General features: G+C 41.8%; 1 protein-coding gene across 1 annotated transcript in view; it reads right to left on the bottom strand.

Annotated features, from left to right (window-relative positions):
* Window positions 1-15,367, bottom strand: part of igfn1.1 (immunoglobulin like and fibronectin type III domain containing 1, tandem duplicate 1) — an 83,748-nt gene extending 68,381 nt beyond the window's left edge. The window contains exon 1 of the mRNA XM_087973623.1: window positions 15,221-15,367. The gene's annotated coding sequence lies outside the window, so the exon portion shown is untranslated. The remainder of the gene's footprint in view (window positions 1-15,220) is intronic.
* Between the last annotated feature and the right edge of the window lie 1,465 nt (window positions 15,368-16,832).

Raw genomic sequence — 16,832 nt, 5'->3', positions numbered from 1 at the left:
CATGCCCCTCATAATTTTGTAAACCTCTATAAGGTCACCCCTCAGCCTCCGACACTCCAGGGAAAACAGCCCCAGCCTGTTCAGCCTCTCCCTGTAGCTCAGATCCACCAACCCTGGCAACATCCTTGTAAATCTTTTCTGAACCCTTTCAAGTTTCACAACATCTTTCCGATAGGAAGGAGACCAGAATTGCACGCAATTTTCCAACAGTGGCCTAACCAATGTCCTGTAGCCGCAGCATGACCTCCCAACTCCTGTACTCAATACTCTGACCAATGAAGGAAAGCATAACAAATGCCTTCTTCACTATCCTATCTACCTGCGATTCCACTTTCAAGGAGCTATGAACCTGCACTCCAAGGTCTCTTTGTTCAGCAACACTCCCTAGGACCTTACCATTAAGTGTATAAGTCCTGCTAAGATTTGCTTTCCCAAAATGCAGCACCTCACATTTATCTGAATTAAACTCCATCTGCCACTTCTCAGCCCATTGGCCAATCTGGTCCAGATCCTGTTGTAATCTTCGCTGTCCACTACACCTCCAATTTTGGTGTCATCTGCAAACTTACTAACTGTACCTCTTATGCTCGCATCCAAATCATTTATGTAAATGACAAAAAGTAGAGGACCCAGCACCGATCCTTGTGGCACTCCACTGGTCACAGGCCTCCAGTCTGAAAAACAACCCTCCACCACCACCCTCTGTCTTCTACCTTTGAGCCAGTTCTGTATCCAAATGGCCAGTTCTCCCTTTATTCCATGAGATCTAACCTTGCTAATCAGTCTCCCATGGGGAACCTTGTCGAACACCTTACTGAAGTCCATATAGATCACATCTACTGTTCTGCCCTCATCAATCTTCTTTGTTACTTCTTCAAAAAACTCAATCAAGTTTGTGAGGCATGATTTCCCACGCACAAAGCCATGTTGACTATCCCGAATCAGTCTTTGCCTTTCCAAATACATGTACATCCTGTCCCTTAGGATTCCCTCTAACAACTTGCCCACCACTGACGTCAGGCTCACCGGTCTATAGTTCCCTGGCTTGTCTTTACCGCCCTTCTTAAACAGTGGCACCATGTTTGCCAACCTCCAGTCTTCCGGCACCTCACCTGTGACTATCGTTGATACAAATCCTTTCACTTGGTTTCAGAGCCCCATGTCCATAAATGAAACAAGCTATTTTGAAAGTGACAGTGTAATTTCAACCAATCCTTTCCTCAGTTAAGGATCATAATTCACTGTCACCTCCAGATATGTGGGACCTTTGGGGTGAAGGAAACAATGGAGTTAGTATGGTTTTGAATTTCCCTGCTCCTGTGCTCCTTTTGCTTAGTAGTGGGGCCACTGCATGGAACCAAATCAGTACCATTGATGGCACATGATGTTCTATTTGTCAGTCCTGGCCCCTTGTGGTAGTATGTGGCCAGTATGTGGCTCAGCATAGGGGTCATTTCAGGTAGGTTGCTGCCATCATTCCTCTTTTGCCTGTTTTGTCTCCAGGACCTGCCTAATGATCATAGATAGTGGATAGACTACTGGTGAGTCTAATGTAAGCTTGTTCAACAGGAGCCTATGAGCCACAATGCAGCCCATTAAGAGGCCCTGTCACAGCTACCAGGTCACTGGTCAACACATAGTAATGTGTAACTGGAAACTCTTGTAAGGATCTGCTCCTCCAAATCAGAGGAGGTTGCTCTGTCATGTTTGCTGCCAATAGGTTCGCTCTTGAGAAAGTAACAATGGTTTAATGGTGAGTGAATGTGGGAGGATTGGTGAGTGAGTGAAGGTGGATCATTGAGTGCGTGAATGAGGGTGGATCGTTAAGTGGGTGAGAGTGGATTGATGAGGAGTCAGTCAGTATTGTTGAGTGAGCATGGTGGATTGGTGAGTAAGTGAGTGTGGATGATTTGGTGAGTGAGTCAGTGAGTGAAGATTGTTGAGCGAATGGGTAAGTGAGGGTGGATTGGTGTGTGAGTATGCGTGTGTGGGTTGATTAATGAGGAAGCGAGTTATTAAGTATTGTTGAGTCAGTGTGGATGAACTGGTGAGTAAATGAATGTGTGTGGATTGATAATGAATGAGAGTGAATTGGGGAATAAGTGTAGATTGGTGAGCGAGTGAGTGTGGAATTTATGGACAGATTGTGAGTTCAAAGTAAATCTATCTCCCTATTCTCACAACTTGTCTATTTGTTTTATTTTCCTTTTTTGACAGTTGAGGTCTATTTTACTCATTTCTTCTGTTTGTGCACTCATCCTCTGATTTGATTTGATTCAATACTGTCACGTGTACCAAGGTACAGTGAAGGGTATTATCTTTCATGCTTTATAGGCACTGTGTTTGGAAGGCAGTAAAATGGCAGTAAAAGTTAAAACAGAAGCTGGGATTATTTCACAAAAGGAAATAATTTGCAATACAAACACATTGGCCATGAATTACAGAGGAAAGGGAGTGGGTCATTGCATGCAGGGATGCTTAAGTACATATGGATGCATGGTTGGGTGAGTGTGTCTAAGCCGTTCATACACCCACCCTTCACTGCTTCATCCTTCCCTAAGAACTAAAAGCAGGCTGGAAGAGGAGGAAAATCTGGCTGAAATGTAACCAGCTTTGAACACCCAATTCCAAGTAAATTCCATCAAGGAGTGCGCCAACGACAGAGGAATCAAGATCAGTGTTAGTGAAACACAACTCCTTAACTCAGCTCTGGTCCCCAACATCTTCTCACTTGATCAGGATTGGGGCAGGGACCTTTATCTGTCTCTAGCTCAGATTCTTAATGCAAAAGGTAAAATAAAAGATATTATCTGTTAACCGTGCTTTTTGACTTTATAAATGGTTATTTTATTAATCACTCGTTTACAAGAACAGATTTTTAATTCAAAATCTAATTTATTTCTGAAATTTATGTTTGTTGCCGTTGTGGTAAACCGTAACTTTTTGAAATTTGTGTACTGTCCATGCCACTTGTCCCTCTCCAAAAGAGAGAAAAACTGAAATGTGGATCCCGTATACAAAAAGATTGGACGACTATGGTCTAAACAGAAGAGGTACTTGTTTTTGTTTTAAAGAAAACAATCAACTTGGTAAACACAGCTCTGGGACTTGAACACAGATCATTCTGTCTTAGCAATAGGAATGCTACCACTGTACTACAAGAGCCCCAGAGCATTTTGGTTTATTGATTGAGTACAACCGCACAATTATTTAGAATTAATTAGTAAGGACTTGCAATTCAGGTTCATGTAGAATGCCCAGTCTCCACCCAATGACTGTGTATGATATCATCACATTGCATGGAGTTCAAGCAACTTGAATTTTTTTTTTTCCGGACCATTATCTTCTACAACAGAAGCCACCCAGTCTAATGGCTGAGACAGTGAAATATTAATTACAATGACTAAAGGAGATTGGAAAGGTTTGTGCCCAGCCCTAGGCTAACCAATGCTTAATATAAAACCTGATGTGACAGTTTTGGGAATAGCAGCAGTTTTAGGTTTTGATCTGTATAATTAGTTTGGTTGTGATTTTCCCATTTTTTTGTGCAGGAGCCATTTGGAAGAAGTCACTACTTCTTAACAGGAAGACAAAGGAAACATTCCATGTCTGCTGTACTGAATCAAGAAACACAAGCTGCAGTGATGTAGAAGTGAGATGAAGGAGATTCATTCACTCAGTGCTCATCCACCACTCTGAGCTGCATATGACAATGTATGTATTTTTGATAGATATGTAGGATATTTGGAGCAATCCACTTTTTGCAATGTGACTTGGCTAGCTGAAAGAAGGGTGGTGGTTGATGGGAAATGTTCATCCAGGAGGTCAGTTACTAGTGGTATACCACAGGGATCTGTTTTGGGGCCACTGCTGTTTGTCATTTTTCTAAATGATCTGGATGAGGGCATAGGAGGATGGGTTAGTAAATTTGCGGATGACATAAGGTCGGTGGAGTTGTGGATAGTGCTGAAGGATGTTGCAGGTTACAGAGGGACATAGATAAGTTGCAGAGCTGGGCTGAGAGGTGGCAAATGGAGGTTAATGCAGAAAAGTGTGAGGTGATTCACTCTGGAAGGAGCAACAGGAATGAAGAGTATTGGGCTAATGGTAAGATTCTTAGTAGTGTAGATGAGCAGTGTGTCCATATAAATAAATCCCTGAAAGTTGCCATCTCGGTTTATAGGGTGTTGAGAAAGCATACGGTGTGTTAGCTTTTGTTTGTAGAGTGATTGAGTTTTGGAGCCATACGGTCATGTTGCAGCTGTACAAAAGTCTGGTGCAGCCACAGTTGGGGTATTGCGCACAGTTCTGGTCACCTCATTATAGGAAGGATGTGGAAGCTTTGGAAAGGGTTCAGAGGAGATTAACTAGGATGTTGCCTGGTCTGGAGGGAAGGTCTTATGAGGAAAAGCTGAGGGACTTGGCGCTGTTTTCATTAGGGAGAATAAGGTTGAGAGGTAACTTATTTGAGACATAGAAGATAATCAGAGGGTTAGATAGGGTGGACAATGAGAGCCTTTTTGCTCAGATGGTGATGGCTAGCATGAAGGGACATAGCTTTAAATTGAGTGGTGATAGATATAGAACCGATGTCAGAGGTAGTTTCATTATTCAGAGAGTAGTAGAAGCGTGGAATACTTTGCCTTCCACAGTAGCAGCCTCGCCAACTTTAAGAGCATTTAAATGGTCATTGGATAAACGTATGGATGAAATGGATTAGTGTAGGTGAGATGGGCTTCAGACTGGTTTCACAGTTCAGTGCAACATCGAGGGCCGAAGGGCCTGCACTGTGCTGTAATGTTCTATGTTCTATGACTTGCCACAGTCAACTTTGATGTATTTGCTTTTTGTATAGAGGCATAAAACCGAAGCCACTATAGCCAGTGCATGGAACCATAAATTCTCCACACTTTATGCTTTTAAAGAGTACCAACAAAATTGGTCAATTTGATTTTGAGTTGCAGGGAAGGAACAAAATATTTAACTATTAAATAAGTATGACTGTAAAGATACTTCAATTCCGTGGATTTTTAAAAATTAACCTGTTTAAACATGTTATGATACACCTCCTTGGTATCAGACCTTCTGACCCAGAGGTAAGGACAGTTCCACTACAGGTCTGTGTGATAATGATGAAATTGAATCTAAATTGTAAGTAACTGGGAATTCTGAGACATTCTTTCTTGAAGCATCTTTGAGAAACAACGCCGTTGATAAGTTGTTTTGACTATTGAGCAAAGGCTCCAAATGTTTTCAATATAAATGGAATTTGCCAAATTGAATGGATTCTTATCAGTTTACACTGAATACAAGATATCAAATTAAAACCCAGCTATACAATAAAATATCTTCAAAATCCAGGTACTGAATTAGGAATTTTGACAATTAATAATATGAAGCCTTGAAAATAATCTTACACATTACCATAATGTTCAATGGCCTATTAATTCTATTTTTGCCTGTGACTTAGATGGTTGAATGACTTTGAGCTGCAGTTCAGCTCTTGTAAGAAATCTCGAATCACTTCTACATTCCAAAAATATTCAGCTGCTTGGGGCTGCTAATACTTTAAGGTGTGAACCTTGTTGGAAATTGATGGATTTCATTACTTTATTCCTTAAAAAGTAGGAATTATTGATGTTGTTCAAGTTATAAACTTGCAGACAATCTGGATCATATCTACCTATCTGTATCACTGTTACAATACTAGAGTGCTATGATATATTCAGCTAGCTATAAAACAAATGTTGTCTCTCCAAGTCAGTCATTCATTACATTAGCAGAGATTCACAGCCGATGTAGAGGTGTAAGTTGAGAAGAGCACATGGAGGATGAATATCTGTTACGCAAACAGATTTCAAAAGGTAAGCAAAATACTTGTTATTGATATATAAGTATTAATATGTGTTTTTTTAAGAATTTGTGGCTATTTATTTATCCTAAAGTGTGTAAAATGTGTTGAAACATATCTTGGTGCTACTCAATAATAAATATTTGCTCACATCCTTGTGTAACTCAATTGCAGAGACTGTATTTATGATAGTCAAGTGTAAATCAATTTTTAACCACCAGATGGCACCATATAGGAACAAAAGTCCAGAACGTCATGTAGTTATCCGACTCATTAATGTAATAAAAATTTCACATCATTATTTGCATTTGTTTTACTTGATACAGGTCGGAACAGTTGCATTGTAGCAACATTACGGGGCAAGCAATCTGGAGACTCGTCGACACGAGTTCAAAAAAATGAAATTAATTTAATTGAGATAGATAATTAATTTGTTCTCATGACAAAAATTACAATATTGATTGAAATAAAACAAGTGCACATGTTTCACAGTTGTAGACAATCACTTGAAGTGAAAAGTTAAAGTCACTATTGTCTTACCTTATGACACAGGGCTGCTCCCTCAATAGGGAGGGTGAGCACGCCTCAGGCAAGGGAAATGGTTGAGAAGGAAAGTCCGTCTAGTAACCTCAGGCAATGTGGGAATGGAACCTACACTGTTGGCATCACGCAGCTTTTTAAACCAGCCATCCAGCGCACTCAGTTAACTGGCTTCTTAATTACTTTAGCAGTAAAATATGAAATAAAAGAACTGCACAATTCTGATTATTTTAGCAGACAAACAATTATAATACTTTTGAAAAATACAGGCCTCATTAACTTACAAAACAGAAATAAAAGATCTGCTGCGCTCAACATTTTGCACTAAGGATCACAGATCAGATGGTGCCATGTTGCTCTCTTGCAAATAGTTGAGAATTAAATTTTATTTGTGAATTTTGTGAAGGAGGGGTCGAGGCTGCCCTGTAGTCCATTTGTTTGAGGTCTTGTTTATGGAAATGCCAATTTCAAACAAGGGTCAAGAAGATACTGGACTGTCTCCTTCAGAGGAGACAATCTGCCATCCTCACCTGGTCTCGTCTATGATCCACACAGCAGTGTGTTTGACTTTTACTTGTCCTCTGAAATAGCCTGGGTAGATAAGCAGGAGGCTGGAAGAACACAGGAAGCCAGGCAGCATTAGGAGGTGGAGAAGTCAATGCTCAACAATTCCAGCCTTTGACCCTAATATTTACAATGTTACACTTCACTGGGGTAGCACATTGAAAATCAAATCCTGCTATTCCTGTAAGTATCACAAAAGTTAAATAGTTTTTAAAAATATGTACACTTTTTGAATTTACCTATTTTTGTAAACCCAGATCAACAGAAAGTGTGGACTGACTTTCCACATTTAACAATAATGACTTTATTATAATTAAAAACTCTAGCTACAATACTAACACACACACACTTGCACGCGCGCTGCAGTGCAGTGATCCCTGTCCATAGGGTTTGCTAGAATCTCTTTGTGCTGATCAAAACATACCCTCCTTCTTCAAGCCCTCTCACTTCTCTTTAGGAGACACAGGGTGGCTGGTTCACACTTATAAAGGTTGATGACTTATTAATTAAGATTTACACTAATTGGTGACAAGCAATAAACCAGCTAGCTAAGTTTCTTTCTCTTGTTGTTCATCACTGTGTTCTACACCTGCCCACAAACAATATGGCTGCTGGGGAAAAATAAACACTGCTGCTGTTTGGCGATGGTGTGGGAGTTTATATATATATATATATATGAAAAGAGAAAACAATATACAACTAGGAGATTAGAATCTCCTTAGTTGAGGATTGACTCTGAACTGCCTGTGGGGAAAGACAATGCCTTCCTTTTCCTTCTTTATTTTATGTTTTTTGTTTTCTCTTCTTTTATTAAGAAGAAACGTAAGAAAAAATAAGTAAAGTGGCAAGCTTCAAGTTTGAGATGCTTTTGACTGCAGAATAAAAGCAGCTCCATGCCTTCCAATGTTGCCCCTGAGCACTCTCACACCCCCAAGGTGATCAGCTTCTTATGAGTCAATCAGATAACTTTTGGCAGGCAAGAGACCTTTGTTATCCAGAATTGGCCACTAGGCCACAGATTAATCAGCTGCTAGTTGCTTGCTAAAACTTGATTTGTTCTTTTCCCGTGTCAGTCAACAATTAAAATATAGAAAAATAAAAAGCCACAATATTCACAATATCCTCAGAAAGTAAAAACATAAGTATTCATTAAAACAATCGAGCCCACATGTAATGTCCAGATTCTGCCGTCAGTGTAAAAGTAAGAACATTCAATACAGACTGCAATTAATTCTGCCTGTACACATTTGGCATTTAAAAATCACACAACACAGTGCACAGTCCAACAGGGTTTTTTTTGGGAATACTGGCTTTCAGAGTGCTCGTTATCTGATGAAGGAGCAGCACCCTGAAAGCTCCTTCATTCCTGATGAAGGGCATACGCTCGAAATGTCGATGCTCCTGCTCCTCAGATGCTGCCTGACCAGCTGTGCTTTTCCAGCAACACACTCTTCAACTCTGATCTCCAGCATCTAACTTTCTCCATCATCAAAATGTAACAGCAATAGAGTTTTCCTTGAACTGAATGGCTTACTGGCCCTTTCCAGGACAGTAATGAGTTTGCCTCATTTCTCAATAGCTGAAGACTAGATCAGGTAGGTTGGCACATGCTGTCCATTGGATTTTTGCAATAATGCGCTACAAATTCAGTGATTGCTGTGACCGAGACGACCTTTCATTTCCAGGTTTTGATTTGAATGTAAATTCTATTAACTGTAAGATTGCAGTTTGAACCAGAGCTCCCAAAATATTTGCTTGGGTTCTAGGATTATTTGGTCACAACACCACACTTTCCCTCTAGAAGAGGTCATCACAATTAATTCACTAAGCTTACGTGTATCAGGAAGGGTCAGTCGACCATAGACATTAACTCTGATTCCTCTCCACAGATGCTGCCAGACCTGCTTTGCTTTTTCAGCAATTTCCATTCTTGTTACATATTTGGGTGTCGATGTGAGCCATGGCTTTTCTCACTACTCCTCAAAATACTGTGCACCAAACAGTTACTTCAGATTGATGCAAATACTATTAATCATGTTCTGCAAAACCTGCCTCTAGCATCACTGATGTATCCAACTGGAATTTCTGTTTGGTTGTGCCCTTTCATTTAGTCAATGCAATGCATGTTTTTTAGGACAAGTTTTGTTCCATGCAAGTCAGGACTTTTTCCTAAAGTTCCTCTTTCCCACTAGTTTTATTCTAAATGCTAGAAAAAAGCCAAGAACCTCAAGTTAAAGTGAATTAGTAACCGTTGGAAGTTATTATTCAATGTTTTCATTTTCAGGTCTTCGAGGCAGCTCGAAAAATTAAATTCCTTCTTTTGGGCAGAAGGAATTGGCAGACATGTTTTAAACGTATGTGCCTATTATTTTAATTTATTAGAAAACTAACTAATATGACGAGTAAATAATTCTGTACAGGTTTTGTTTTTAAAATTTGGGTCTGAATTCTCACTTTGTGTTATGGTAACTTATTGTATAGTCTTATTGTGTAATAAGGCTTAGAAGGAGAAAGGTATTCATAGGAGTTGTGTTATGTAGATATTTTGAACAATCTATTCAAACATATTATGATGTGTTTTCTGGAGCAGTGGGATTTAAACCTGGGCTTCCTGGCTCAGAGTTAGGGATACTCCCACTGCTACAAGACCCTTAGAATTTATTTTTAGATTTTTTTGTAGAATCGCAACAGTGTGCAAACAGGCCATTCGGTCCAACAAGTCCACACCGACTCTCCAAAGAACATCTCACCTCGACTCATCCTGAATTTCCCATGGCTAATCTACCTAACCTGCACATCTTTGGACTGTGGAAGGAAACAGTAGCACCTGGAAGAAATCCATGTCGACATGGGGACATGCAGACGGTTGCCCAAGGGTGGAATTGAACCCTGATCTGCTGCACAGCAGTAGTGCTGATCCCTGAGCCACTGTGCTGTTCGGCTATTTAAAATGAGGCTATTCCATGGCAGTGCACTTGGTACTGATTAAATCTTCTACTTCTACTTAAAACTTCTTTATCAATGATTGTCCCTCCACTCTAAAATCCGAAATGGGAATGTTCATTGATTGTACAATGCTCAACACCATTCACAACTCCTTATGAAGTTATGCATGTCCATAAGCCACAAGAATGAACAAACAGCTCAATTGGACTCACAAACTCCACGTTATTCTGAACAAAGGCCCCAAAGGAATTTTTCACATCCAGCAGAGATTTTCCTGCACATCCACCCACCTCATTACTTTCGATGTGTTCTCCTCTACGCTGGGGAGGCAGGACGCCAACTCCCGAAATGTTTCATGGAACATCTTTGGGACACACAGATCCCCACTGCCCTGTGGCCAACCACTTCAACTCCCTTTCCCTCTCCACCTCGGATATGCAAGTCCTGGGCCACCTCCACCACTAAATCCAAGCCATCCGGCGCCTGGAGGAAAAACACTTCAACTTCCGCCTTGGGACCTTTCAACCACACGGCATCAACATCGACTTCACTAGTTTCCAAATATCCCCTCCCCCCACCTCATCCCAGATCTAACCCTCCAACTCAGCACCGCCTTTTTAACCTGTCCCACCTGTCCATCTTCCTTCTCACCTATCCGCACCACCCTCCCCATCAATGTTTTACAATTACCCTCCCACTCGAGCTACCTATCGCCTTCTCAGCTACCTTACCCCAGCCCCAGCCCCAGCCCCACCCCCACCACATTCTTGATGAAGGGCTATATGCCAGAATCATTGACTCTCCTGCTCTTTGACTACTGCCTGACCTGCTGTACTTTTCCAGTGCCACACTTTTTGACTCCTGAACAAAACAGGCAGTTATATTTGGATTCCATCCATCGCCTTAAGTATTCTCTCCCCATTATTAAAGCGCAGTGAGAGGAGTGTGTATCATCTACCAGATTCACTCCTGCAACTCACCAAGCCTCCATTATCTTACAAATATACAACTACTACCACCAAAAAGGACAAGGGTAGCAGATGCTTGGAAACATCATTATCTGCAAGTTCCCTTCCTGGCATTGAACCATCCTATGTAGAACTTTATTGCCATTCTTTCATTATTTCTGGGTCAAAATCCCAGAACTTCCTTCCTAAAATAGACCCGTGGATGCTGCCATACCCCAAGTATCACTGCGGTTCAAGAAGGTAGCTCAAAACAAACACCTCAAGAACAATTAAGGATGAACAATAAATGTTGGCCCTACCTGGGATTCAATATAAATTTAAAAAATGTTTTTTGTGTTTACGGATTTTCAGTTGCATTAATCAAGCTGTACCAAGTTAATACATTCAATTAGAAAGAATAAAATCAGAAATTACTGGAAAAAGTCAGCACGCCTGGTAGCATCTATGGAGAGAAATCAGAGTTAAAGTTTTGGGTCGAGTGACCTTTCTTCAGAATTTCCGCATTAAAAAGAAAAGTTTTTTGTGCTGAAGATAGGCCGGGGCAAGGGGGTAAGGAGTAAATAATAGGTGGAGATAGAGCCCAACAAAAGACAAGAACAGTTGCGCAGACAAAGGAGTTGGTAACAATCAGGCTAGGAGGGTGAATAGCTGTTAATAGGGACTGTTAGTAGCTAATAATGATTTGGAGATGCCGGTGTTGGACTGTGGTGTACAAGGTTAAAAATCACACAACACCAGGTTATAGCCCAACAGGTTTAATTGGAAGCACTAGCTTTCAGAGCACCGCTCCTTCATCAGGTACTCCACAACTACCATAACCTGGTAATGTGTGATTTTTAACTTGGCTAATAACGGGTTGTTTGTAATAACAGACAATGTGGTTACAAGACCAAATGTATAGCGCATGGGGTAGGATCATGGGAGAAGGTACCTCAAGCCCTAATGTTGGTGAACTCAATAGTAATTCCAGAAGGCTGCAGAGTTCCCAAGCAACAAATGAGGTCATGTTCTTCCAGCTTGGGCTGAGCTTCACTGGAGCACTGCAACTAGCCTGAGACAGAGATGTTGGCCAGGGAATAGGGTGGTGTATTGAAGTGACAGGCAACTGAAAGCTCAGGGTCTTTTTCTGCAGACAAAATGTAGGTGTTCTGCAAAGTGGTCCCCCTGTCTACACTTCGTTTCCCCAGTATACAGGAGACCACATTGTGAGCAGTGAATACAGTAGACTAGATTGTGTGAAGTGCAGGTAAAATGAAGCTTCATCTGGAAGGTGTGTTTGGGCCCTTGGATACTGAGGATAGAAGAAGCAAATGGGCAGATGTTACATCCTCCGCACTTTTAGGGGAAGGTGTCATGGAGGAGTGATGGGAGTGAAGGAGGAGTGGACTAGGGTGCTCTGGAGGGAAGGTTCCTTGCTGAAAGCTGAAAATGGAGGGAAGGAGAACATATATCTGATGATAGCATTCCGCTGAGGTGATTGAAATGGCAGTTAATGATCCTCTGGATGTGGATGCTGATGGGATGGAAGGTAAAGACAAGGGGGAATCCTATTGTTGCTGTGGGGGGGAAGAGAGGAGGTGAGGGCCGACGTCCGGGAGAAGGCTGAGGGCCCTGTCAACAACTGTGCTGGGGAATCCTCTGTTGAGGAAAAAAGGTGGACATTTCGGAGACTTCCTTGTTGAAGTTGGGATAATCAGAACAGACGCGGAGGAGATGGAGTAACTTAGAGAATAGAATAGAACATTTACGCGAAGCAGGGTATGATGATGTATAGTCAAGGTAACTGTGGGAGACAGTGGGTTTACAATGAATATTGGTGGCAACAGATGTCAAGGAAGGGAAGGGAAGAGTTCAAAATGGACCAGATGAAGGTGAGAGTGGGGTGGAAATTGGAAACAAAATTGATAAAACGTTTCCACTTCCGGATGAAAGAGGGAAGCAGCAGCGATTTTATCGTCGATATATCGGAGAAAGAGTTTTGAGTGGGACTGGATTATTCCACATACCTCACAAAGAGACAGGCATAACTGGGGCCCATGCGGGTACCCACGGCCACACCTTTGACCCGAAGAAAATGAGAGGAGCCAAAAGAGAAGTTGTTCAGTGTGTGGCTGAGCTTGGCCAGGCAGGGGATGGTGGTGGATTGGGGATAGTTTAGGCCTTTTCAGCAGGAAGAAGCAGAGAGTCCTAAGACTATCCTGACTATTGTGGGTGGCACGGTGGCACAGTGGTTAGCACTGCTGCCTCACAGTGCCAGAGACCCGGGTTCAATTCCCGACTCAGGCGACTGACTGTGTGGTGTTTGCACATTGTCCCAGTGTCTGCGTGGGTTTCCTCTGGGTGCTCCTGTTTCCTCCCACAGTCCAAAGATGTGCAGGTCAGGTGAATTGGCCATGCTAAATTGCCCGTAGTGTTAGGTAAAGGAGTAAATATAGGGGAATGGGTGGGTTGCGCTTCGGCGGGTCGGTGTGGACTTGTTGGGCCGAAGGGCCTGTTTCCACACTGTAAGTAATCTAATGATGGGGGATAGATGTGTATAAGGACTACATATCCATGGTACAGACAAGGTGGCTGGAGCCTGCAAACTGGAAATTCTGAAACTGAGGTAAAGCATCAGAGGAATCATGGGTGTATGTGGGCAGGGATTGGACCGGGGAGAAAAAGTCGAGTTGAGTTAGGAAGAGATAAGTTTGGTGGGGCAGGAACAGGCAGAAGCAATTTATCTGCCCGGGCAGTCCTGTTTGTGGATTTTCAGAAGGAGGTAGAAGGGAGTAGTGTGGGAACGGAGGGCTATCAGCATTGAGGCAGTGTGGGGGGAGATCAGCAGATGAAATAAGTTAAGTGACTGTGATGGATACGGTCGCCTGATGTTTCAAGATCTGGGTGGAGATACGAGGAGGTGGCTGAGAGCTGGCATTCAGCCTCAACAATGTCTCAGAGGTCAGTCCACCAAACAACAACAGCAGCACCCTTGTCAGCAGCTTAATGACAAAGTCAGGATTGGATCTGAGAGTATGGAGTGCAGCGGTTCCTGGGAGATAGGTTGGAATGGGTGAGGGGAGAGGTGCAGAGAAATTGAGGCTTCCAGTGTCACATTGACCATTCTCAATGGACAGGTCAAGAGGAGATAAAAGGTGATAAGTGGGGGTCTAGGGGAGTGAAAATGTTGGAGGTGGTTGAAGTGGTATGTGAGGTGGAGAGAGGGCTCTTGTCAAAAGAAATGGGCATGGCACAATAGTTAACAGGGCCCTCAGCTGGGTCCAACCCATCTCCCACAGTTCCCGCAGTAACCTCTCAGCAGATTTTGTGTTTGACATCGTGGAAATGATTCAGGCAGAAACTTAAGGAAAATAAGCACTTTACAGGAGAGGTCAAATTTTAATTAAATTGAAGGTCAGTGCAATCAATCTTTTATAAATTCTTTCATGAAAATAAACTAGTTGAGCAACAAGAATTTACCTTTAGATTTTACATTGTAGCTTTTGGTCTCATACTGATTATAGAGTCAAAGAGTTGGACAGCACATCCATGCTGACCAGGTATCCTACGTTAATTTAGTCTCATTTGTCAGCATTTGGCTTTTATCCCTCTAAATTCTTCCTATTGAATATTGTAATTGTACCAGCCTCCACCACTTCCTCTGGCAGCTCACTCCATACACGCACCACCCAATACATGAAAGATTTGCCACTTAGGCAACTTTTAAATTGATCCCCTCTCACCTTAAACCTTTGCTGCTGAGTTTTGGGCTCCCCTATTTTGGCTATTATCCTATTTATGCCCCATATGATTTTATAAACCACAATAAGGTCACCCCTCAGTGTCCAGGGAAAATAGCCCCAGCCCATTCAGCCTCTCCCTATAACTCACCCCTCAAAGCCTGGCGACATCCTTGTAAATCTTTTCTGAATCCTTTCAAATTTCAAACATCTTTCCTATAGCACAGAGACCAGAATTGAGCACAGTATTCCAAAAGTGGCCGAACCGATGTCCCGTATAGCTGCAACATGATATCCCAACTCCTATACTGAGTACCAAATGCTTTCTTCAAATTCTATCATTTTTGTCCATTTTAAATCTGGATTACAATTAATTATATGAATTTGTTGCTGTTATCCTATTTCTCACATTTCTTTAACATGAAGAATCTGCCAGAAAATCCAATTGTTCCACAGCAATAACCTAAATACTTATCCCATACAATTCCTGCAGAAAGATATCTTACTCATCATCCATTATTGCCATTTGTTAAAAGCAGCCATTTAAAGGAACTTTCCATGATCTATTCTGGAGTTGAAAAGCAAACATTACTTGAAATTATCACGTTATACCACACTATTTTCTAACTCACGGTAATTTTGCTTCACTCTGCCAAAGGTTGTGCTTTTAAGACGTTCTTCTTTTCTTTATAAATTAATGTTATTGTATGTCCTTTTTCCACTGGAAGTAGACAGCTTGTTTCTTAATGGACGAATGTGCTTTATCGGACTTGAGTCCCTAGTAAATACCAATGTTTTATGGTCCTTGCCAATAGATTTGTCAGGGATATGAAGCAAGAGTTATCAAATTTCTTCCAGCTATTGGTGGATAGCGTCTACTTTCAATCTTTCACACCCTCTGTGCCCTCTGACTATAGGTAGATGGCAGCTGCTAATCTAAGAGGAGTGATGTTTGGTCACTGGACTGAGCTCTGTGTGACTAATGGCGCCAAGAGTATGAAACATGTACACTTGATGTACATAGACAAAACTCTAATCATTACCAAGTATTGTTTCATGTTTGTTGCTGTGAACGCAGCTAAAAATATTATCCTTTACATTTTGCATGTTCAAATGATCTGATGAATCACGCGGAAACATTTGAACCCATAACCTGTAAAAATCTATTTGCTTTGTGCCACTTGACCTGGCCAGAATTGGAACTTCATTTTCAGAAGCTCAAATGCATGTTCATTTATTTTTCCTGATGAGCAGATTGTTTTGGTTATATTGCCTCAGTTTGAGAATTAGCTAAGGGATTAAGGAGTCATCTCTTCAAGTGGTATCTCTTGTCCCAAGGATCCATCCACAATGATCTGCAGCAACCATGGACGGATAGATGATAACGATGTTATGATCATCTCCAAGTGAATAAGTGTAAATATTGAAGAAGTTCCTATTGTGGTCAGACCTGTTGAATGTTGAGTGAGTGGGTGCTGATGAATTGCATCAAGTGATCACAGAGTGGACAGAGCAAATGCAGGTTATGGCGGCAAACTCACTGCACACTGTGAGGCTTCATTTGTCATGAACTGAACATAATGTCCAGATTTATCAGATAGGGTACGAGTGACCTGCGAGATGCATTGGTGCACAGCTTGATCTTGGAAGTAACCAGAAGTGAAGAAGTTCAAGGCCATAATGACCTTGACTGTACAGTAGGTCATGGTGATCCATGTTGAATGCCTCAAGGTCCTCCATAATGAGAACATGATTGTTTATGATCATTTGCCTGTAGAGTCGCAGTCTCGTGCTGCCCCAGTTTTTGGTCATGTTGAGGTAGCCCTTTCTTTGAGGGTCATTGCAATATTAAGAATAGAACCATCTTCTTGCTCAGTCGTTCTGCCCTGTCAGCTTAATCACCAGGGTTCTGGCGTTCCTGTGGAGAATATTACCTCTCAGTGCCAATGTGTCTAAAATCTGAGTCATGTCCTCATTTTCAGATGCTACCTTCCTTGTATCCAGGTACTCCCTTAATTTTCCCTCAGTGGCTTTGCCTCCAGCTCATAGGTTCTGCCATTGGAAAAGAGTAATGAATCATTATTCATTGTACTCAATGCCCACTCTGCCCACAAGCCACACTGCACCAAAGGCACATGTTACTCTATTTCTTCAGTTTCCTTGTTAGCATTCGCTTTTGTGGGTCAATGTTAGTTCCATCCAGAGCCATTGGCTGAATTTCCTCAGTATACCCACCTCCCTTCT

This window comes from Chiloscyllium plagiosum, unplaced genomic scaffold (assembly GCF_037043375.1).
Source record: "Chiloscyllium plagiosum isolate Xiang-an unplaced genomic scaffold, Cpla_swu_hap1 HiC_scaffold_26, whole genome shotgun sequence".
Classification (NCBI taxonomy): Eukaryota; Metazoa; Chordata; class Chondrichthyes; order Orectolobiformes; family Hemiscylliidae; genus Chiloscyllium; species Chiloscyllium plagiosum.
This window is presented reverse-complemented; position numbering and strand designations above follow the sequence as displayed.